The sequence below is a fragment of the Pristiophorus japonicus genome, chromosome 16 (assembly GCF_044704955.1).
Source record: "Pristiophorus japonicus isolate sPriJap1 chromosome 16, sPriJap1.hap1, whole genome shotgun sequence".
In the NCBI taxonomy this organism is placed as follows: Eukaryota; Metazoa; Chordata; class Chondrichthyes; family Pristiophoridae; genus Pristiophorus; species Pristiophorus japonicus.
The window spans coordinates 5219452-5242295 of NC_091992.1; positions in this window are offsets into that span (position 1 = coordinate 5219452).

Genomic DNA, 22844 nt, shown 5'->3' on the forward strand with positions numbered 1-22844 from the left:
TGATCAACGCCCTGGGGATGAGCGGCCTGATAAGGTGTGAGCTGCTCTATCTGCCCTACACCACTCTGTGCATGTCAGCACGGACGGACAAACAAACCGCTTCCAGGAACCCAGCTCCGTTCCAAGAAAACCTAACTTGTGGGTGACCCAGTGCATTTGATATTTTTTTGAGTTTGGTGTGTTGGTCACTGGGATTTTATGGTTTGGGTCAAAGGTACGGCTTTCTCTGGTGTTGGGTATGAAGCAAAAAAAAAAGACTTAAATTTATATGTCTCCTTTCACAACCACCGGACGTCCCAAAGCGCTTTACAGAGGCGAGAGTGCTACCCACTGAGCCACAGCTGACACACGTGGTGCGTTTGGTTACCACTTCTATATGGCTGCCGCTGTTGTAAATTATCAATAATTGTTGAACGACATAGAATCACAGCACACAAATAGGCTGCTCGGCCCAACCAGTCTCTGTCAGAGATTATGCTCCACATGACCAGTAATCCCAATCCTTGTTCCAATGTCCCTGTACCCAATGCCAGGCGTGGTTCAGTGGGAATCTCGCTCGCCTTTGAGTCAGAAGGTTGTTGGTTCAAGCCCCACTCTCTCTAAACACTACACCATGTTGGCACAGTATCGACTTCAATCATTACACAGGATTACACAGGATATACAGCACAGGAACGGGCCATTCGGCCCAACCAGTCCATGCCGGCGTTTATGCTCCACTCGAGCCTCCTCCCGTCTTTCCTCATCTAAATCTATCAGCATAACCCTCTATTCCCTTCTCCCCCATATGCTTGTCTAGCCTCCCCTTAAATACATTAATACTATTCACCTCAACCACTCACTGTGGCAGCGAGTTCCACATTCTCACCGCTCTCTGGGTAAAGAAGTTTCTTCTGAATTCCCTATTGGATTTCTTGGTGATTATCTTGTATTGATGGCCTCTAGTTATGCTCTTTCCCACAAGTGGAAACATTCTCTCTGTATCCACTCTGTCAAAACTTTTCATAATTTTAAAGACCTCTAGATCACCCCTCAGCCTTTTTTCAAGCAGAGAACGACCCAGCCTGTTCATCCTTTCCTGATATGTATACCCTCGCATTTCTGGTATCATCCTTGTAAATCTTCTCTGCACCCTCTCCAGTGCCTCTATATTCTTTTTATAATATGGCGACCAGAACTGTACGCAGTACTCTTAAGTGTGGCCAACCAAGGTTACATAAGAACATAAGAAATAGGAGCAGGAGTAGGCCATATGGCCCCTTGAGCCTGCTCCGCCATTCAATAAGATCATGGCTGATCTGATCATGCACTCAGCTCCACTTCCCCGCCCGCTCCCCATAACCCCTTATCCCCTTATCGTTTAAGAAACTGTCTATTTCTGTCTTAAATTTATTCGATGTCCCAGCTTCCACAGCTCTCTGAGCCAAATATTCCACAGATTTACAACCCTCTGAGAGAAGAAATTTCTCCTTGTCTCAGTTTTAAATGGGCGGCCCCTTATTCTAAGATCATGCCCCCTAGTTCTAGTCTCCCCCATCAGTGGAAACATCCTCTCTGCATCCACCTTGTCAAGCCCCCTCAGGAGCGGCGAGGTCAGTGATTGGAGCGTGGGGAGATACAGCAGGAGCGGCGAGATCAGTGATTGGAACGTGGGGAGATACAGCAGGAGTGGCGAGATCAGTGATTGGAACGTGGGGAGATACAGCAGGAGTGGCGAGGTCAGTGATTGGAGCGTGGGGAGATACAGCAGGAGCGGCGAGATCAGTGATTGGAACGTGGGGAGATACAGCAGGAGCGGTGAGGTCAGTGATTGGAGCGTGGGCAGATACAGCAGGAGCGGCATGGTCAGTGATTGGAGCGTGGGGAGATACAGCAGGAGCGGCGAGAGATTGTAGAGGGACGTGATCGGGGCCCAGGAGAGGCGTGAGTTTGGGGCCCAGAAGAGGCGAGGGCCCAGGGGCAGCACTGGCCAGCCCACACTGCGATGTGTGCGTGCACTATGTCCATGCAGCAGTCGTCTTGGTTAACCCTTCCCACTGGACCAAGACCAAGCTCTGTCAAGCCCGTGTGGTGGCTGGTGTGCAACGGTCACCCCACGTTAAAAAAAATCCACACACAGGCATCTTCCGCCCTTCAGGATGTAGTTTGGGATCCGGAATATTAGGTCCTTCATTTGAAACACCTGTGAACTTTTTGATGCGGAAGCAAGTCACCCTCGATTCGAGGGATTGCCGATGATGAACCCGTGATTTATAAAGTTGTAATGAAACAGCGATTTACTTGTACTCCTTTCAATTTAGTATATTGTATTCGCTGTTCACGATGTGGGCTCCTGTACATTGGGGAGACCAAGCGTTGATTGGGTGACCGCTTCGCTGAACACCTCCGTTCAGTCCGTGAGTATGACCCTGAGCTTCTGGTCGCCTGTCACTTTAATTCCCTGCTCCACTCCCACTCTGATATCTCCGTCCTCGGCCTCCGACACTGTTCCAAGAAGCTCACTACAAGCTCGAGGAACAGCACCTCATCTTTCTGTTCAGAACTTTACAGCCTTCTGGACCCAACATCGCTGAACAACTCTGGATGAAGAAGTTTCTCCTCATCTCAGTCCTAAATGGCTTACCCCTTATCCTTAGACTGTGACCCCTGGTTCTGGACTTCCCCAACATCGGGAACATTCTTCCTGCATCTAACCTGTCCAGTCCCGTCAGAATTTTATATGTTTCTATGAGATCCCCTCTCATCCTTCTAAACTCCAGTGAATACAGGCCCAGTCGATCCAGTCTCTCCTCAAATGTCAGTCCTGCCATCCCAGGAATCAGTCTGGTGAACCTTCGCTGCACTCCCTCAATAGCAAGAATGTCCTTCCTCAGATTAGGAGACCAAAACTGAACACAATATTCCATTACCATAACCACAGCTCCCATTTTTCAGACAACAGGAGCTGGTAATGGTATTTCTGTTGTCAGAGAAGGTTCACTAGGTTGATTCCGGAGATGAGGGGGTTGACTTATGAAGATAGGTTGGGTCTATACACTTTGGAGTTCAGAAGAATGGGAGATGATCTTATCGAAACATATAAGATAATTAGGGGGCTTGACATAGTGGATGCAGGGAGGATATTTCCACTCATCGGGGAAACTAAAACTCGGGGACATAGTCTCAGAATAAGGGGTCGCCCATTTAAAATTGAGATGAGGAGAAATTTCTTCTCAGAGGGTTGTGAATCTTTGGAATGCTCTGCCCCAGAGAGCTGTGGAGGCTGGGTCATTGAATATATTTAAGGCGGAGACAGACAGATTTTTGAGCGATAAGGGAATAAAGGGTTATGGGGAAGGGGCAGGGAAGTGGAGCTGAGTCCATGATCAGATCAGCCATGATCTTATTGAATGGCGGAGCAGGCTCGAGAGGCCGAATGGCCGACTCCTGCTCCTATTTCTTATGTTCTTATTTACACCTCCTCTGCACCCGTCTTTCGTTTCTTTACTTGTCCCATTACCGTCTCCTTTCGCCTCGCACCAACATCCCTGTTGTCATTTAATCTCTCCTGCCCTGCACCCAATCACAGACCTTCCCTTTTGTTCTTTCCACCGCTCCCGACCTTTCCCAGCCCCTGTACTTGCTTAAAACCGGTTACATCGCTAACTTTTTCCAGTTCTGACGAAAGGTCACCGACCTGAAACGTTAATTCTGTTTCTCGCTCCACAGATTCTGCCGGTCCCGCTGAGTATTTCCAGCATTTTCTGTTTATATTTTGACTTTTCCAGCACTTTCCTGGCTGGCCTCCCATCCATGAGCCTCCATAAACTTCAGCTCAACCAAAACTCGGCAGCCCGTGTCCTAGCTCGCACCAAGTTCCACTCACCCATCACCCCTGTGCTCGCTGATCGACATTGGCTCCCGGTTAAGCAATGCCCCAATTAAATAATTCTCTTCCTTGTTTTCAACCCTCTATGGCCTCGTCCCTCCCTAACTTTGTAATCTCCTCCAGCCCCACAATCCCCCGAGATCTCTGTGCTCCTCTAATTCTGCCCTCTTGAGCATCCCTGGTTCTAATCGCTTAACCATCAGCGGCTGTGCCTTCTGTTGCCTGGGCCCCAAGCTCTGGAACTCCCTCCCTAAACCTCTCCGCCTCTCCACCTCTCTCTCAAGACGCTCCTTAAAACCTACCTCTTTGACCAAGCTATTGGTCGCCTGCCCTGATATCTCCTTATGTGGCTCAGGGCCAGATTTTGTCCGACGAGGTGAGGATGGGCCTGAGCACAGCTCCCGTGACTCTCCTGCAGTCACAGAGCTCTGCGACACTCACCGTCCACACGCTTACATGCTCGTTGGGCTGAGATGATGGAAGGTGCCAGTGTCTGCAGAACCCACCCAACCCTCCCACCCCAAGTAAGAGTCGGCACCTTCAGGACTGTGGGGGGGGGGGGAATTGAAGGGAAGGGAAAGCCTTCCTGTAAGTAAGTTGTCGGTGGATCAGAGACGAGGGATCCAGAGAACGTGTGTTCAAATCCCATTCTGGGCAGTTTGAGAATTTGAATTCAGTTTTAAAAAGCAAAGCCAGTGTGAGTAAAAGTAGCCAGGAAGATGTCAGATTGTCGACAAAATCCATTGGGTTCGCTGATGTCTCTTAGCAAAGGAAACAACAACAACTTGTATTTAAATAGCGCCTTTAATGCAGTGCAACGTCCCAAGATGCTTCACAGGAGTATTATAAGACACACAAAAAATTTGACACTGAGTCACAGAAGGAGAAATTAGGGCAGGTGACCAAAACCTTGGTCAAAGGGTTATGTTTTAAGGATCGTCTTGAAGGGGTAGAGACGGGGAGATGTTTAGGGAGGGAGTTCCAGAGCTTGGGGCCCAGGCAGCTGAAGGCACGGCCACCGATGGTTGAGCGATTATAATCAGTGATGCTCAAGAGGACAGAATTAGAGGAGCGCAGACATCTCGGGGGGGGGGGGAAGGGAGGGAGGGGGGGTGTTGTGGGGCTGGAGGAGATTACAGAGATAGGGAGGGGCGAGGCCATGGGGAGATTTGTGAACAAGGATGAGAATTTTGAAACCTGCCGTCCTTGCCCAGTTTGGGCCTATAGGTGACTCCAGTCCCACACCAGTGTCGTTGACTCTTAACCGTCCTGTGAAATGGCCAAGTGAGAAACTCAGGCATATCAAATTGGTTGAAGAAGAAGGCCCACCACGCACTGTCATGTATTTGCTTCATGCGTTCTTTGCTCAAGAATTCATAGCAACACATTGCTATTAAGAACTAGTTGGTTTATTAACAAAGGTTTAACAATCACACGACACATTACCAGTTCATCCACCAGGCTCACAACCACCTGCCCCATCGTGGATCCCCAGAACCCAACGGACTGGGGTTTTATTGAGTCTTGTGAACATCATGTGACTGGCTCAGCCACTCACAATGCAACAGCTCCACAAACCTGTGTGTGTACTCTCAGGTACATCGATTACACCCACCGTCTCAGGGCAGCTGGGGAAGGGCAATAAATGCCAGCGACGCCCTGAGAATGAATATATTTTTCTTTAAAAAGGTTATGAAAGGGTTAACTTGTCATGTATTCAACCAGCATTGTAACCCATGTATAATCTGACCTAAGTTGTACACTGTGAGAACAATGACCACTAGGTGGTGAACTTGTGGGAGACACTCCTAACCTGGACCTTCAGGTATAAAAGGGGAAGCTCCACCCACCTTCATCACTTGAGTGCTAAGGAATAAAGGACAGGTCACGGACTGACCTTCTCTCAAGCATGGGCCTCGTGTGCATTTATACTGTGTAGTAAGGACGTATCAATGGCGACAAGAAACTGGGATTTAAACCATGCGAGAATGGCCACGAGCAGAACAGACGAGAGGTACTGTGTTAAGGAATGGTTGGGACAGAGATTCAACATTGTTAAAGCAGCACACAGTTCTCCAGGCAGACAAGAGCAGTCAGGCATGCCCCAACATGTAGTCGAACCCAGAGGGGGAGTTCGACAGAGACAATGGCTAGCTGAACGGCGATTCACGCCATTGCAAGGGTCAGTTACAGCCGGTAGCTTATACCTCCAGGAGTCTGTCCCAGGCAGAAAGGGGCTACGGGATGGTAGAAAAGGAGGCGCTCGCATGTGTATATGCGGTAAAGAAAATGCACCAGCAGCTGTTTGGCAGGAAATTTGAGCTGGAGACAGATCACAAACCCCTAACGTCCCTTTTGGCCGACAACAAGGCCATAAATGCAAACGCATCGGCCCGCATACAGAGGTGGGCACTCACGTTAGCCGCCTATGACTATACAATTCGGCACAGATCGGGCACTGAAAGCTGCGCCGATGCACTCAGCAGGCTCCCACTAGCCACCACTGAAGGGGCTACCGAGCATGCTGCTGAGATGGTCATGGCTGTTGAAGCTTTCGGAAGCGAAGGCTCACCCGTGACAGCCCGTCAGATTAAAGTCTGGACAAGTAGAGACCCGCTATTGTCTCGAGTCAAGAAATGTGTCCTGAATGGGGACTGGGCAGCCATGTACAGGGCATGCCCTGAGGAATTTAAACCATTTCACAGGTGCAGGGATGAACTCTCGATTCAGGCCGATTGCCTACTGTGGGGAAACCGCGTAGTCATGCCCCAGATGGGCAGAGAGGTGTTCATCAGAGAACTCCACAATGAGCACCCAGGCACTCTCATGATGAAGGCAATTGCCAGGTCACACGTTTGGTGGCCAGGGATAGACGCAGATCTGGAACTTTCTGTTCGCAGGTGCAACACGTGTGCCCAGCTGGGCAATGCACCCAGGGACGCTCCCCTTAGCCCCTGGTCCTGACCCGCCAAGCCTTGGTCACGCATCCATGTGGACTACGCAGGTCCTTTCATGGGGAAAATGTTTTTGGTTGTAGTAGACGCCTACTCCAAATGGATCGAGTGTGACATTTTAAATTCAAGCACATCCTCTGCCACGGTAGAAAGTCTACGGGCAATGTTCGCCGCCCATGGTCTACCGGACGTCTTGGTCAGCGACAGTGGCCCGTGCTTCACAAGCACTGAATTCCAGGACTTCATGGCAGGCAATGGAATTAACCATGTCAGAACGGCACCGTTCAAGCCAGCCTCAAACGGCCAGGCAGAACGAGCAGTGCAGATAATCAAACGGGATGCTCAGAATCCAAGGGGGTTCCCTACAAAGACGCTTATCACGCCTCCTGTTGGCCTATAGATCCCGACCACACTCGCTCACAGGAGTTCCACCCGCAGAGCTGCTAATGAAAAGGACACTCAAAACCGGGTTATCCCTTATACACCCCACCATGAAAGAAATTGTCGAGAGCAGACGCCAGTCACAATGTGACTACCATGACAGGAATGCGAGGGCGCGATGTATTGATGTAAATGATCCTGTTTTTGTCCTCAACTACGCTGCAGGGCCCAAATGGCTCGCAGGCACTGTGGTTGCCAAAGAGGGGAATAGGATTCTGGTAGTTAAACTTACCAATGGACAAATCTGCCGCAAACACGTGGATCAAACAAAAAGGAGGTTCAGCAACCCCATAGAAGAAGCAGAGGAAGAACACGATGTCGAGTTCACTCCACCACAGGTGACCGAACACAGGAACCAAAGGGAGGAGAGCCCAGTCACTGTGGGCAGTCCGGACAGGCCTGAGGCACCGCAAACAGCAGACACTCAGGCCAGCGCCCAACAACCGGAGCCCCAACTCAGGCGCTCTACAAGGGAGCGTAAACCACCAGAGAGACGCAACCTGTGATCCCAATAAGACTTTGGGGGGGGGAGGTGATGTCATGTATTCAACCAGCATTGTAACCCATATATAATCTGACCGAAGTTGTACACTGTGAGAACACTGACCACTAGGTGGGAGACATTCCTTACCTGGGCCTTCAGGTATAAAAGGGGAAGCTCCACCCACCTTCATCACTTGAGTGCTAAGGAATAAAGGACAGGTCAGAGACTGACCTTCTCTCAAGCATGGGCCTCGTGTGCATTTATACTGTGTAGTAAGGACCTATCATAACTGAAGGTTGCTGTACTGTGAGGCAGTAGGTACAGGCCGGGGAGAAGTCTGGAGGTTGCCAGAGCGAATCAGTCTGTATCTGCTTGTGTTCCTCCGTTTCCTCTCAGCTATCAGTACATCCTGTGGATCTGTGCCTGTTACCAGCCAGTCCGCAGAGGAAGCCCTCTGCTGGCATCCCGAGCAGCTCTCGGTCGGCTCAGGAGGGTATGGAAGTGCAGTGTTTCCGGGGTTACGGAGTGTAGTGTCGACTGTGGCTCAGTGGGTCGCACTCTCGCTGAGTCAGAAGGTCGTGGGTTCAAGTCCCGCTCCAGAGAGTTGTGCACAAAATCCTGGCTGACGCACCCAGTGCAGTACTGAGGGAGCACCGCACTGTCGGAGGGGCAGTACTGAGGGAGCACCACACTGTCGGAGGGGCAGTACTGAGGGAGCACCGCACTGTCGGAGGGGAGTACTGAGGGAGCACCACACTGTCGGAGGGGCAGTACTGAGGGAGCACCGCACTGTCGGAGGGGCAGTACTGAGGGAGCACCGCACTGTCGGAGGGGCAGTACTGAGGGAGTGCCGCACTGTCGGAGGGGCAGTACTGAGGGAGCACCACACTGTCGGAGGGGCAGTACTGAGGGAGCACCGCACTGTCGGAGGGGCAGTACTGAGGGAGTGCCGCACTGTCGGAGGGGCAGTACTGAGGGAGCACCACACTGTCGGAGGGGCAGTACTGAGGGAGCACCGCACTGTCGGAGGGGCAGTACTGAGGGAGTGCCGCACTGTCGGAGGGGCAGTACTGAGGGAGCGCCGCACTGTCAGAGGGGCAGTACTGAAGGAGCGCCGCACTGTCGGAGGGGCAGTACTGAGGGAGCACCACACTGTCGGAGGGGCAGTACTGAGGGAGCACCACACTGTCGGAGGGGCAGTACTGACGGAACGCTGCATTGTTGGAGGGGCAGTACTGAGGGAGCGCCGCACTGTCGGAGGGGCAGTACTGAGGGAGCGCTGCACTGTCGGAGGGACAGTAATGAGGGAGCGCTGCACTGTCGGAGGGGCAGTACTGAGGGAGCGCTGCACTGTCGGAGGGACAGTAATGAGGGAGCGCTGCACTGTCGGAGGGGCAGTACTGAGGGAGCGCTGCACTGTCGGAGGGACAGTAATGAAGGAGCGCTGCACTGTTGGAGGGACAGTACTGAGGAGCGCTGCACTGTCGGAGGGACAGTAATGAAGGAGCGCTGCACTGTTGGAGGGACAGTACTGAGAGAGTGCTGCACTGTCGGAGGTGCCATCTTTTGGATGAGACCTTAAACCGAGGCCCCGTCTGCTCTCTCGGGTGGATGTAAAACGATCCCATGGCACTATTCCGAAGAAGAGCAGGGGAGTTATCCCCGGTGTCCTGGGGCCAATATTTATCCCTCAATCAGCATAACAAAAACAGATCATCTGGTCATTATCACATTGCTGTTTGTGGGAGCTTGCTGTGCACAAATTGATTGCCGCGTTTCCTACATTACAACAGTGACTACACTTCAAAAAGTACTTCATTGGCTGTAAAGCGCTTTGGGACGTCCTGTAAAAGGCACTATGTAAATGCAAGTCTTTCTTTCCTTTCTCCTTTTCAGTGTTTAGAGAGAGTGGCACCACTGAGACACAACCCTTATATAAATGCTGTCAGCAGGACGGTGATAAGTGGCTCAATCCTCTGCCCTCTCCAGCCCCGGTGCAGATATCAGGAGCGGCGAGCACCTTCACATCTCACTCGGCAACGATACCAACATACTCCCGACTCCACGTGGAGTCGGATCCACACGGGCAATTGTCAGCGATGATCGGGGCTCAGCCGTTGCCGTGGGCTGGGATCCTGTCGCGGAACCCGCTCGAGGGCCCGTCCTCACATATCACGGACTGTGTGGAAACGATGGCAGCAGTGAGATATTGCCCGCTATACACTTCTCTCTTTCACTCCCCCCCACCTCTGCAAATAAAGAGCAACTACAGCCCCTTTCATCACCACCAGATGTCTCAAAGTGCTTTGCAGGCAATGAAGTATTTTTGGAGTGTAGTCACTGTTGTAATGTGGGAAATGCAGCAGCCATATTACGCACAGCAAGCTCCCACACACAGCAATATGATAATGACCAGATAATCTGTTTTTAGTGATGTTGATTGAGGGATAAATATTGGCCAGGACATCGGGGATAATTCCTCTGCTTTCTAAATAGTGCCATGGGATCTTTTACATCCACCTGAGAGAGCAGACGGGGCCTCAGTTTAAGGTCTCATCCAAAAGATGGCACCTCCGACAGTGCGGTGCTCCCTCAGCACTGCCCCTCCGACAGTGCAGCACTCCCTCAGTACTGACCCTCCGACAGTGCGGCGCTCCCTCAGTACTGACCCTCCGACAGTGCAGCACTCCCTCAGCACTGACCCTCCGACAGTGCAGCACTCCCTCAGCACTGACCCTCCGACAGTGCAGCACTCCCTCAGCACTGACCCTCCGACAGTGCAGCACTCCCTCAGCACTGACCCTCCGACAGTGCAGCACTCCCTCAGCACTGCCCCTCCGACAGTGCAGCACTCCCTCAGCACTGACCCTCCGACAGTGCAGCACTCCCTCAGCACTGACCCTCCGACAGTGCAGCACTCCCTCAGCACTGACCCTCCGACAGTGCAGCACTCCTTCAGCACTGACCCTCCGACAGTGCAGCACTCCCTCAGCACTGCCCCTCCGACAGTGCAGCACTCCCTCAGCACTGCATTGGAGTGTCGGCCTAGTTTATGTGCTTAAGTCCCTGGAGTGGGACTTGAACCCACAACCTTCATGACTCAGAGGCGAGAGTGCTGCCCACTGAGCCACGGCTGGAGAGAGCCCATCTCTCTGGGAGAGAGGGAATCTCGAGGGAGAGTCACTGCGGCCCACTCTCCTTGGGCCCAGTTCCAGAGCAACATTGAGGAGAGGCCCAGGAACCGGGGCCACAGCGAGCGGGGGCTGCACGGGAGGAGACGTGAGGGAAATACGCTGGAGGCGGGCCAGACAAAGAATTGTTGTTAAGGTCAGAAACAGAAACAAATGTAAAAAGTGCAAGTGTGTGCGAGGCAGCGACTGTTGTACACAATCAGCGAGGCGACGGACAGCTCGGTTAATGTGTTTGTGGCGGTGCTGTTCAGCAGGGCACTGAAGGAAGGTCAGTTGAGATGTTTGGGGGTCGGTGGGAGGAGGTTGTGTGGAAAGTGGTCAGCGGGTGATCAACACTGCAGTGCGTGCCAGACCCTGCACGCTCCCCCCTCCCCCCACCCCCAAACACACGGTGCAACAGGGCTTGTGGCATATCAGCCATCGCCGAATGAAGAACAAGAGGCTTTGCAGCCGAGATAGTGTTATAGCCGAGAGCCTGCTGCAGGGGCGCGGTGTGTGGGAGCGCTATCAGGGCCCTGCACCCTTCCCAGCTTCCCCTCCACACCACCGAGTGACCACACCTTCTTCACACCGCCTCTCAACTCAATTGCTGCAGTCCAGGGCAAAACCTAACAAAACTGAAGGAAAGAAAGAGAGAAAGAAAAGGAGAGTGAGAAAGAAAGAGAAAAAGTGTAAGCGAGAGAACGTAGGAAAGGAAAGAAACTGCATTTCTAACGCGCCTTTCATGACCTTGGGACGTCCCAAAGCGCTTTGCAGCCGATGAAGTATTTTTGGAGGGTAGTCGCTGTTGTAATGTGGGAATTCCAGCAGCTGCAGGATTTTGTGTTACATTTATGCCGAGTAACCGATAAATGGTGGGGATTTGTTGCTGATTATCAGAAGGAACCCTCGGAGGGAGAATTTCCAGGGCAGCTGGTCACACAAAGGGTCACTCGGACACGGAGCAAGAGGCTATTGACAGCGAGTCAGTCAGAGCAGTTGGGAAGCACTTGGAGAAGGGAGACCTGAGATAGTACGGAGAGAGCAGGGGGACAGGATTAGACTAGCTCGGCTCAGTGGGCCGAATGGTCCCGCTGGGGTGGAACTTTGATGATTCAATGTGCAAGCGCTTTGAGCAAAGCATCTCTTTGTGCTCCGTCCTTTATAAAACCGTCTTTAACCCCAGTGAACCCCAGTCCAGTCCTGCCCTGCCCGACAATCTCTCAGTCACATCACTGCTCATCAGATCAGACAATCTTATCGCACAGAAGGAGGCCATTCGGCCCATCGTACCTGTGGCAGAGCTGTGCAATCAGTCCCACCACCCCCCCCCGCTCTCTCCCCACAGCCCGGCACATTTCCCCTTCAAGTATTGATCCAATTCCCCGTTTGAAAGTTACGATTGAATCTGCTCCCACCGCCCTTTCAGGCAGCGTGTTCCCGATCACACAACAACTCGCTGCGTAAAAATAATCCCCTCATCTCCCCCTCTATTTCTTTTGCCAATCACCTTAAATCCGTGTCCCTCTGGTTACTGAGTCTCCTGCCCCTGGAAACAGTTTTTCCTTAGTTACTTTATCAAAACCCTTCATAATTTTGAAAACTTCTGTTAAATCTCCCCTTAACCTTCTCTGCTCTGAGGAGAACAACCCCAGCTTCTCCAGTCTCTCCACATCCCTGGAACCATTCTAATAAACCCCCTCTGTACCCTCCCTCCAAGGTCTCCATATCCTTCCAAAAGTGCGGTGCTCAGAATTGGTCACAATCCTCCAACTGAGGCCGAACCAGTGATGAATCAAGGTTTAGCATAACTTTCCTGGCTATTCGGATTGAATGTGTCTGTAGCGCGGTCAAAACAAAATGTTAGAACAAGAATTTAATAAACTTGAAGAAATTCAACCTGCTGCGGTTTGAGTTTCTGTTTTATTCCCCTTCCTGCGTTATATTTTTACTCTCTCCTAGTTTTTCGCAATCCTCTCCTGAAGGTGCTGACTCATGGTACTGATTCCACCGACACCAGACACACGACAGTCCCTCGGGTCAAGTGTCAGGATATTCGACTGTAGTCAGCATCGCAGTGTAGGCGACACTCTTCCCCCCCTCACTGAGGGAGCGCCGCATTGTCGGAGGGGCAGTACTGAGGGAGTGCCGCACTGTCGGAGGGGCAGTACCGAGGGAGCGTTGCACTGTCGGAGGGACAGTACCAAGGGAGCGTTGCACTGTCAGAGGGACAGTACTGAGGGAGTGCTGCACTGTCGGAGGGGCCGTTTTCGGATGGGACTTTAAACCGAGGCCCTGTCTGCTCTCTCAGGTGGACGTAAAAGATCCCGTGACACTATATCGAAGAAGAGCAGGGGAGTTATCCCCAATGTCCTGGCCAATATTTGTCTCTCTACCAACATCATGGAAACATGATCTGCTCTGTGTCCCACTCTGAGCTCTGTCCTTGGCTTGTGTGCTGTTCCAGGGAAGCTCAACGCAAACTCGAGGGACATCCCCTCATCTTTCGAGTGGGTACTTTTCAACCCTCTGGCCCGAACAAGAATGATACCTGAACTGAGAGGCTATAACTATCAGGAAAGTTTGAACAGGCTGGTTGTGTTTACACTGGAAAAGAGAAGGCTGAGGGGGACCTGATAGAGGGGTTGGATAGGGTAAACGTGGAGAAGATGTTCCCACTTGTAGGGGAGACCAAAACTGTCAGTGCCAACAGGTTGTTCAACAATGGTGGCATCACAGCCCAGTCTGATTCTGTCCTCGCCATGGGCGCTGTGGATAATGTTCTGCCCCCCCCCCAGTCCAGGACCACTCCAATTACAACACCCGCTCATCCTCGCCCATTGGGTGATGATAACTACTGTCTACACCTGTGAGCATGCTCACGGGTTTGTGGAGCTGGTGAAGGTTTCAGCCCCTGATCCAATATTTGAAGGGGCTGCTCCTCAAATTCTGGCTGCACTTCAGTCCCACACTCCTGATCTTTGGGCACCCTGTGCGGCGGGGAGCGGGTAGGTCCGAGGGCCTCCTCGTAGGACTGCTCCTGGGCACGGCCAAGGGGGCCATCAGCCGGTCCAGGCAGCGGGCGGTCGAGGGGGTCGTTCAGCCCGACTGCCTGCCTCTCTCCCAGGGTTACATCCGAGCCAGGGTGTCCCTGGAGATGGAGCACGCGGTGTCCACCGGTACGCTCGCGGCCTTCCGCGAGAGGTGGGCGCCGGAGGGTCTGGAGTGCATTATCACCCCTAGCGACTAAATTTTAATTTGATTGGTTAAGGTTCCCTTTAAAGTTTTATTGTTAATTTGTGGGTTCTTGTGTCCCTTTAATAAGGGGGCTGTCGGCTTTATCTGTTTGTTTTAAAATAGTTGTAGAGCTGGCTCATTGTGAGTGGCTTAGCCAGTCACGTGATGTTCACAAGACTCAATAAAACCCCAGCCAGTTGGGTCTCGGTCATCCACAATGAGATATGCAGTTGTGAGCCTGGTGGATGAACTGTTAATGTGTCGAGTGATTATTAAATCTTTGTTAATAAACCAACTAGTTCTTAATAGCAATGTGTTGCCATGAATTCTTAAGCAAAGAACCCCTGAAGCAAAAATATAATACAATAACAAAACCTTAATACATGCAAACACAACTCTGGGCTTAATTTCTGGAGGAATAGAATTATGTTAGACTTATATCGAACCTTGGTTAGACCACACTTGGAGCACTGTGAACAGTTCTGCTCTCTGTATTGTATAAAGGATATAGAGGCACTGGAGAGGGTGGGAGATTATAACTGTCAGGAAACACTACAGGCGGGGGCATTTTCTCTCGAGAAGAGAAGGCTGTGGGGTGACCTGATAGAGGGCTTTAAAATTATGAAAGGGATTTGATAGGGAGACATAGAGACGATGTTCCCACTTGTGGGGGAGACCAGAACTCGGGACCATCAATATCAGACAGTCACTGATGAATCCAATGGGGAATTCGGGAGAAACTTCTTTACCCGGAGAGGGGTGAGAATGTGGAACTCGCTGCCACAGGGAGGGGTTGAAACGAATAGTATCGAAGCATTTAAGAGGAAGCTGGATAAACACATGGGGGAGAAAGGAACAAAAGGATATGTTAATAGGGTTAGCTAAGGTAGATGGGGGATGAGATGGGAGCAGGCTGGTGTGGAGCATAAACACCGGCGCGGACCTGGTGGCCCAAATGGTCTGTTTCTGTCCGTAATTACTGTGTTACTGAACCGGGAGCTCTTCAGTATTTACAGGGGGACCCGGGAGTGTGTCAGTATTTACAGGGGGACCCGGGAATGTGTCAGTATTTACAGAGGTTCCCCAGGAGTGTGTCAGTATTTACAGGGGTCCCCGGGAGTATGTCAGTATTTACAGGGGGTCCCCGGGAATGTGTCAGTATTTACAGGGGGTCCCCGGGAGTGTGTCAGTATTTACAGGGGGTCCCCGGGAATGTGTCAGTATTTATAGTGTGTTCCCGGGAGTGTGTCAGTATTTACAGGGGGTCCCCGGGAGTGTGTCAGTATTTACAGGGGGTCCCCGGGAGTGTGTCAGTATTTACAGGGGGTCCCCAGGATGTGTCAATATTTACATGGGGGTTCCCGGGATGTGTCAGTATTTATAGGGGTTCCCCGGGAGTGTGTCAGTATTTACAGGGGGTCCCCGGGAGTGTGTCAGTATTTACAGGGGTCCCCGGGAATGTGTCAGTATTTACAGTGTGTCCCCGGGAGTGTGTCAGTATTTACAGGGGGTCTCTACGGGTGTGTCAATATTTAAAGGGGTCCCCAGGATGTGTCAGTATTTACAGGGGGTCCCCGGGAGTGTGTCCATATTTACAGGGGCTCCCCGGAAGCGTGTCAGTATTTACAGGGGGTCCCCGGGATGTGTCAGTATTTACAGGGGTTCCCCAGGAGCGTGTCAGTATTTATAGGGGGTCCCCGGGAGTATGGGTCAGTATTTACAGTGTGTCCCCGAGAATGTGTCAGTATTTACAGGGGGTCCCCAGGGGTGTGTCAGTGTTTGCAGGGAGACCCCGGAAGTGTGTCAGTATTTACGGGGAGTCCCCAGGAGTGTGTCAGTTTTTAAGGGGGGCCCTGGGAGTGTGTCAGTATTTACAGGGGGCTCCCGGGAGTGTGTCTGTATTTACAGGGGGTCACGGGGAGTGTGTTAGTACTTACAGGGGGTTCCCGGGAGTGTGTCAGTATTCACAGGGGTCTCCGGGAGTGTGTCGGTATTTACAGGGAGTCCCCGGGAGTGTGTCAGTATTTACAGGGGTCCCCAGGAGTGTGTCAGTATTTACAGGGCGTCCCCGGGAGTGTGTCACTATTTACGGGGTGTTCCCGCAAGTGTGTCACTATTTACGGGGGTTCCCCGGGAGTGTGTCAGTATTTACAGGGGTTCCCGGGGAGTGTGTCAGTATTTACAGGGGGTCCCCAGGAGTGTGTGTCAGTATTTACAGGGGGTCCCCGGGAGTGTGTCAGTACTTACAGGGTGTCCCCGGGAGTGCGTCATGATTTACAGGGTGTCCCCGGGAGTGTGTCAGGATTTACAGGGGGTCCCCTGGAGTGTGTCAGTATTTACAGGGGTCCCTGGGAGTGTGTGTCAGTATTTACAGGGGGTTCCCGGGAGTGTGTCAGTATTTACAGGGTGTCCCCGGGAGTGTGTGTCGGTATTTACAGGGGGTCCCCGGGAGTGTGTCAGTATTTACAGGGGTTCCCCGGGAGTGTATCAGGATTTACAGGGGTTCCCCGGGAGTGTGTGTCAGTATTTACAGGGGGTCCCCGGGAGTGTGTCAGTATTTACCGGGGGTTCCCCGAGAGTGTGTCAGAGGGGCACAAGGGAGAGAGGGAGGGTGAGACGTGGAAAGGGAGAGGTGGGGGGAGACGGGGAGTCGGAGTGTGTGGGAGGGTAAGACAGGAGTGAGATGGGGGAGGGGGAGAGTGAGAAGGGGGCGATTAGGATGGGGAGGAGATGGAGGAGGGTGGGGGGGAGAAATGGAGACATTAGTTTTAGGGCTGCAGTGCCAGCTGTGGCTCAATGGACAGCACTCTCTCTCTGAGTCAGAAGGTTGTGGGTTTAAGTCCCACTCCAGAGACTTGAGCATAAGAATCCAGGCTGACACTCCCAGTGCAGTACTGAGGGAGTGCCGCACTGTCGGAGATGCCGTCTTTTAGATGAGACGTTAAACCAAGGCCCCGTCTGCTCTCTCAGGTGGATGTAAAAGATCCCATGGCCACTATTTCGAAGAAGAGCAGGGGAGTTATCCCCTGGCTAATATTTATCTCTCAATCAACATAACAAAAACAGATTAAGTGATCATTATCATTTATCTGTTTGTGGTACCTTGCTGTGTAAGAACAAAAAAACTAGGAGCAGGAGTCGGCCATTCGGCCCCTCGAGCCTGCTCCGCCATTCAATGGCTGATCTTTGACCTCAACTCCACTTTCCTGCCCGATCTCCATCACCCGTAATTCCCCTCAAATCCACAAATCTATCGATCTCAGCCTTGAATATACTCAAAGACTGAGCCTCCACAGCCCTGCGGGGCAGAGAATTCCAAAGATTCACCCCCCTCTGAGTGAAGAAATTTCTCCTCATCTCAGTCCTAAATGGCCGACCCCTTATCCTGAGACTGTGACCCCCTGGTTCTAGACTCCCCAGCCCGGGGGGGAAACATCCTCCCTGCATCTACCCTGTCAATCCACTTGAGAATCTTACACGTTTCAATGAGTTCGCCTCGCAGTCTTCTAAACGCGACAGAGTGTAGACCCAATCTCCAGAGGGGACAGTGCGGGCAAGTGGAGTTGAGGTCAAAGACCAGCCATGATCTCATTGAATGACGGAGCAGGCTCGAGGGGCCGAATGGCCGACTCCTGCTCCGATTTCTCATGTTACGATGTTCTAATCCACTCAAACGGGCAGCTACGATTCTTACATTACAATGTAAGTACTTCATTAGCGGTAAAGTGTTTTGGAATGTCCTGAGGTTGTGAACAGCGCCATTGGACTGTAAGGGGGAGAAATCGTGTCGACCCGTTCGGGGCCATAACGCTTGTCGGAGCGCAAAATTACCGCCGGGCGCTCCGCGAGGGACACCGAGGTGAACCTCCGGTTTACCGTTCCAGGGAGGCCGTGGAGCGGCTAAATCAGGCGCTACCACTTCCCTCGGAGCGCTAAAGCCGGCGGGAGGGGCGGGAGCAGCAGGGAGCAGCCCAACATCCCGTGCAGCGCTGCCGAGATCGGACACTCCTTCCCTCCTTAAAGGGAAAAGCCGTCGCTGCAGGCTCTGCATGGAAACAAGGCCCCTCATCGCCGAAGGTAACCGCGATCCGCCACGATCAGCCTCGAGCTGGGAGGCTGAACAATCGCGGCACAGCAAAACGTTGAAAACACAACTCAAGGGGGTAAAAAGATGTTTTTTTATTGACACAAGCGGCAGTCCCTTTAAATACCGCTCCCCAAGCGGCCGGCCGGCCGAACAGCGCCCCCTGCTGGTGCCGATGTCGCAGGGAGCGGAACCGAAATCCCGGTGCGGGACACTGTGCAGCGTGGTGACACCACGAACTCCGGGCGCTAAGGGTTACCGCCGGCACAAAGCTCGCCGGCAAGCTCGCGGGCGTCGGTATTCTCGCCGTGCCCGGTTGTAGGGCCGGTAGTAGCCTGCTGTCGCCCCCTGGAGGCGCTAACCGGAGGCGCAGAGGAGCCGAATATCTGGCCCTCAGTCTGTCTCTGTTCAGACCCGGAATATCCTCAGCGGCCGCCCCGCTGTAGTTACACCTTTCACCAGCAGAGGGCAGTTACACATGCTGATTGAAATACTCTCGGTGTAACTCTGGTGTAACATGAATGTAGAAACGGTGTAAGTATCTCACGCGCTCACAGAGGAATCTTTCATTCAACAACTCTTCGAGCACTCTAAAAAGAAAGAACTTGCATTTCTATAGCGCCCTTCACGACCTCAGGACGTCCCAAAGCGCTTTACAGCCAATGAAGTACTTTTTGGAGTGTATTCACTGTTGTAATGTGAGAAACGCGGCAGCCAATTTGCGCACAGCAAGCTCCCACACACAGCACTGTGACAATGACAAGATAATCTGTTTTAGTGATATTGGTTGAGGGATAAATATTAGCTCTAGGAAACCGGGGTGAACTCTCCTGCTCTCCATGGCATTTTTGCATCCACCTGAGAGAGCAGACGGGGCCTCGGTTTAACGTCTCACGTGGCAGCCGACAACTCCGACAGTGCGGTGCTCCCTCAGTACTGCCCCTCACACAGTGCGGCGCTCCCTCAGTACCGCCCCTCACACAGTACGGCGCTCCCTCAGTACTGCCCCTCACACAGTGCGGCGCTCCCTCAGTACCGCCCCTCACATAGTACGGCGCTCCCTCAGTACTGCCCCTCCGACAGTGCGGTGCTCCCTCAGTACTGCCCCCCACACAGTGCGGCGCTCCCTCAGTACCGCCCCTCACACAGTGCGGCGCTCCCTCAGTACCGCCCCTCACACAGTGCGGCGCTCCCTCAGTACCGCCCCTCACACAGTGCGGCACTCCCTCAGTACTGCCCCTCACACAGTGCGGCGCTCCCTCAGTACTGCCCCTCACACAGTGCGGCGCTCCCTCAGTACTGCCCCTCACACAGTGCGGCGCTCCCTCAGTACTGCCCCTCCGACAGTGCGGCACTCCCTCAGTACTGCCCCTCTGACAGTGCGGCGCTCCCTCAGTACTGCCCATCCGACAGTGCGGCACTCCCTCAGTACTGCCCCTCCGACAGTGCGGCGCTCCCTCAGTAATGCCCCTCCGACAGTGCGGCGCTCCCTCAGTACTGCCCTCCGACAGTGCGGCGCTCCCTCAGTACTGCCCCTCCGACAGTGCGGCGCTCCCTCAGTAATGCACTGGAGTGTGTCAGCCTAGATTATGTGGTTAAGCCTTTGGCTTGTGGGTTAGAGCTATGACCTTCTGACTCAGAGGCGGAGAGAGGGAGAAAGTGTTACCCACTGAGCCACGGCAGATGTCCAAAATGCTTTGGCGCATCCTGAGGTCATTAATGGCGCCATATAAATGCCATTAATCCACTAAAATAAGTTAGTAGTGAAAGGTATGTGGAAATTGCATCGTGCCAGAGAGGAGAGCCGCTATTTCTGATCTGTACAGAACAGGGGAATCCCAGTTTGATCCTGGTCCATGCTGAGTTAGTTACTCCGAGCCAGGTTTGTGGTAGGGTTTCTGCGAGTGTTTCAGTGCCCCGGGATTAGGACGGGGCGCTGACCAGTGACCTAGCTGGACACCACGTGTGTCTGGATGTTGTGTGAGGAGAGATTTGACTCAGTTGTGATGGTCCCTGTGGTTGAATAGCCCACCAAGAGTTGCTGTCGGGGCTCGGACATGAAGGATGGCCACTTGGCCGAGCTACTGAAGGACGACAGGATCCATTGGAAGTGTATCTCAGGAAGTCAGGAAAAGGGCAGAAAAAAAATTAGAGACAATTTTTTAAAAGTGCATAAATGGAATGTGTATTTAAAATGCAGGTTATTTGAAAGATCTGAAACTTGATGAATTTTCTTCCTGTTACATTGCTGAAATAATCAGCAACAAGTGGTTCGTTATTAAGTAACTTTAAACATGAAGAAATTAGGTGGTTTTACCCCTCAGTTGTGCAATATAAACAGTGCAAAATTGTAAACTTTTTTCAGTGCGGTTTGTGTGACACCGCTGAGGGTCAATGGTGACTACTTCTGCCCCCCTCTGTGTCTGAACCAGCGTAGTGCCAGCCGGGGCTCAGTGGGCAGCACCCTCGCCTCTGAGTCAGAAGGTTGTGGGTTCAAGTCCCACTCCAGAGACTTGAGCACAAAAATCTAGGTTGACAGTGCAGTGCTGAGGGAGTGCTGCACTGTCTCTCAGATGAGAGGTTGAACTGAAGCCCTGGAGAGGTTTAGGGAGTGAGTTCCAGAGCTTGGGGCCCAGGCAGCTGAAGGCACGGTGGTGGAGCGATTTTCATCAGTGATGCTCAAGAGGGCAGAATTAGAGGAGTGCAGATATCCTGGGGCTTGGGGGGAGGCTGGAGGAGATTACAGAGATAGGGAGGGGCGAGGCCACAGAGGGATTTGAAAACAAGGATGAGAATTTTGAAATCGAGATGTTGCTTAACCGGAAGCCAATGTAGGTCGGCGAGCACAGAGGTGATGGGTGAGCGGGACTTGGTGCGAGTTAGGACACGGGCAGCTGAGTTTTGGATCACCTCTAGTTTACAAGGGTAGAATGTGGGAGGCCAGCCAGGAGTGCGTTGGAATATTCAAGTCTAGAGGTAACTGTTGTGTATCTGTAAAGCATGCACTCCCATGTTCCGCCACCAGGGATCCCAGCATCCCTTGGGAGCACTGTATATAAGCCGGCCCCTAAGGCCTGTTCCTCACTCTGGAGTGTCTTATTAAAGACTGAAGTCACTGTTACTTTAACCTCCCTGTGTTAGGAACACAATAACTGGCGACGAGAATACGAATCCAACGCAAAGATGCAGCAAACTGTGGGCAACCTGGAGAAGTTCTCGGAGGGTGAGGACTGGGAAGCCTATGTCGAACGGCTGGACCTGTACTTTGTAGCCAACGAGCTGGACGGAGAAGGAAGCGCTGCAAAAAGGAGAGCGGTCCTCCTCACAGTCTGCGGGGCATCGACCTACAGCCTCATGAAGAATCTTCTGGCTCCGGTGAAACCCACAGATAAGTCGTATGAGGAGCTGTGTACACTGGTTCAGGAGCATCTTAACCCGAGGGAGAGCGTGCTGATGGTGAGGTATCGGTTCTACACGTGCCAGCGATCTGAAGGTCAGGAAGTGGCGAGCTACGTCGCCGAGCTAAGGCGACTTGCAGGACAATGTGAGTTTGATGGCTACCTGGAGCAAATGCTCAGAGACTTTTTTGTACTGGGCATTGGTCACGAGACCATTCTACGAAAACTGTTGACTGTAGAGACACCGACCCTCAGTAAGGCCATTGCGATAGCACAGGCGATTATGTCCACCAGTGATAACACCAAACAAATCTCTCAGCACACAAGTGCTAGCAATGTTCAGAAATGTACAGGGCAGAAACCACGAGTCTGCAACTGCCAGCAGGCCTCAGGTGACCCAGATGACTCAGAGTCCCCAACAAAGGATGAATGCAAGGCAATTCACACCTTGTTGGCTTTGTGGAGGCTTCCATTCAGCCTATTCATGCCGCTTCAAAGGGTATGTTTGCAAGAGCTGTGGAACAATGGGGCACCTCCAATGAGCTTGCAGACGAACTGCAAGCTCTGCAAAACCTGCTAACCACCACGTGGCAGAGGAAGATCAGTCCATGGTAGATCAAAGCAATTTCGAGTCTCAGAGAGAGGAGGCAGATGCTGAAGTACACGGGGTGCACACATTTTTGACGAAATGTCCACTTATAATGCTAAATGTAAAATTGAATGGCTTACCCGTAGCCATGGAACTAGACACTGGCACTAGCCAATCCATCATGAGTAAAAAGATGTTTGAGAGACTGTGGTGCAACAAGGCACTCAGACCAGCCCTGAGCCCCATCCACACGAAACTGAGAACATACACCAAAGAGCTTATCACTGTCCTGGGCAGCGCCATGGTCAAGGTCACCTACGAGGGCACGGTGCACGAACTGCCACTCTGGATTGTCCCGGGCGATGGCCCCATACTGCTTGGAAGGAGCTGGCTGGGCAAAATCCGCTGGAACTGGGATGACATCTGAGCGCTATCACATGTCGATGAGGCCTCATGTACCCAGGTTCTTAACAAATTTCCTTCCCTTTTTGAGCCAGGCATTGGAAACTTTTCTGGGGCGAAGGTGCGGATCCACTTGGTCCCAGAGGCACGACCCATTCACCACAAGGCGCGAGCGGTACCTCACATGATGAGGGAGAGAGTGGAATTTGAGCTAGAC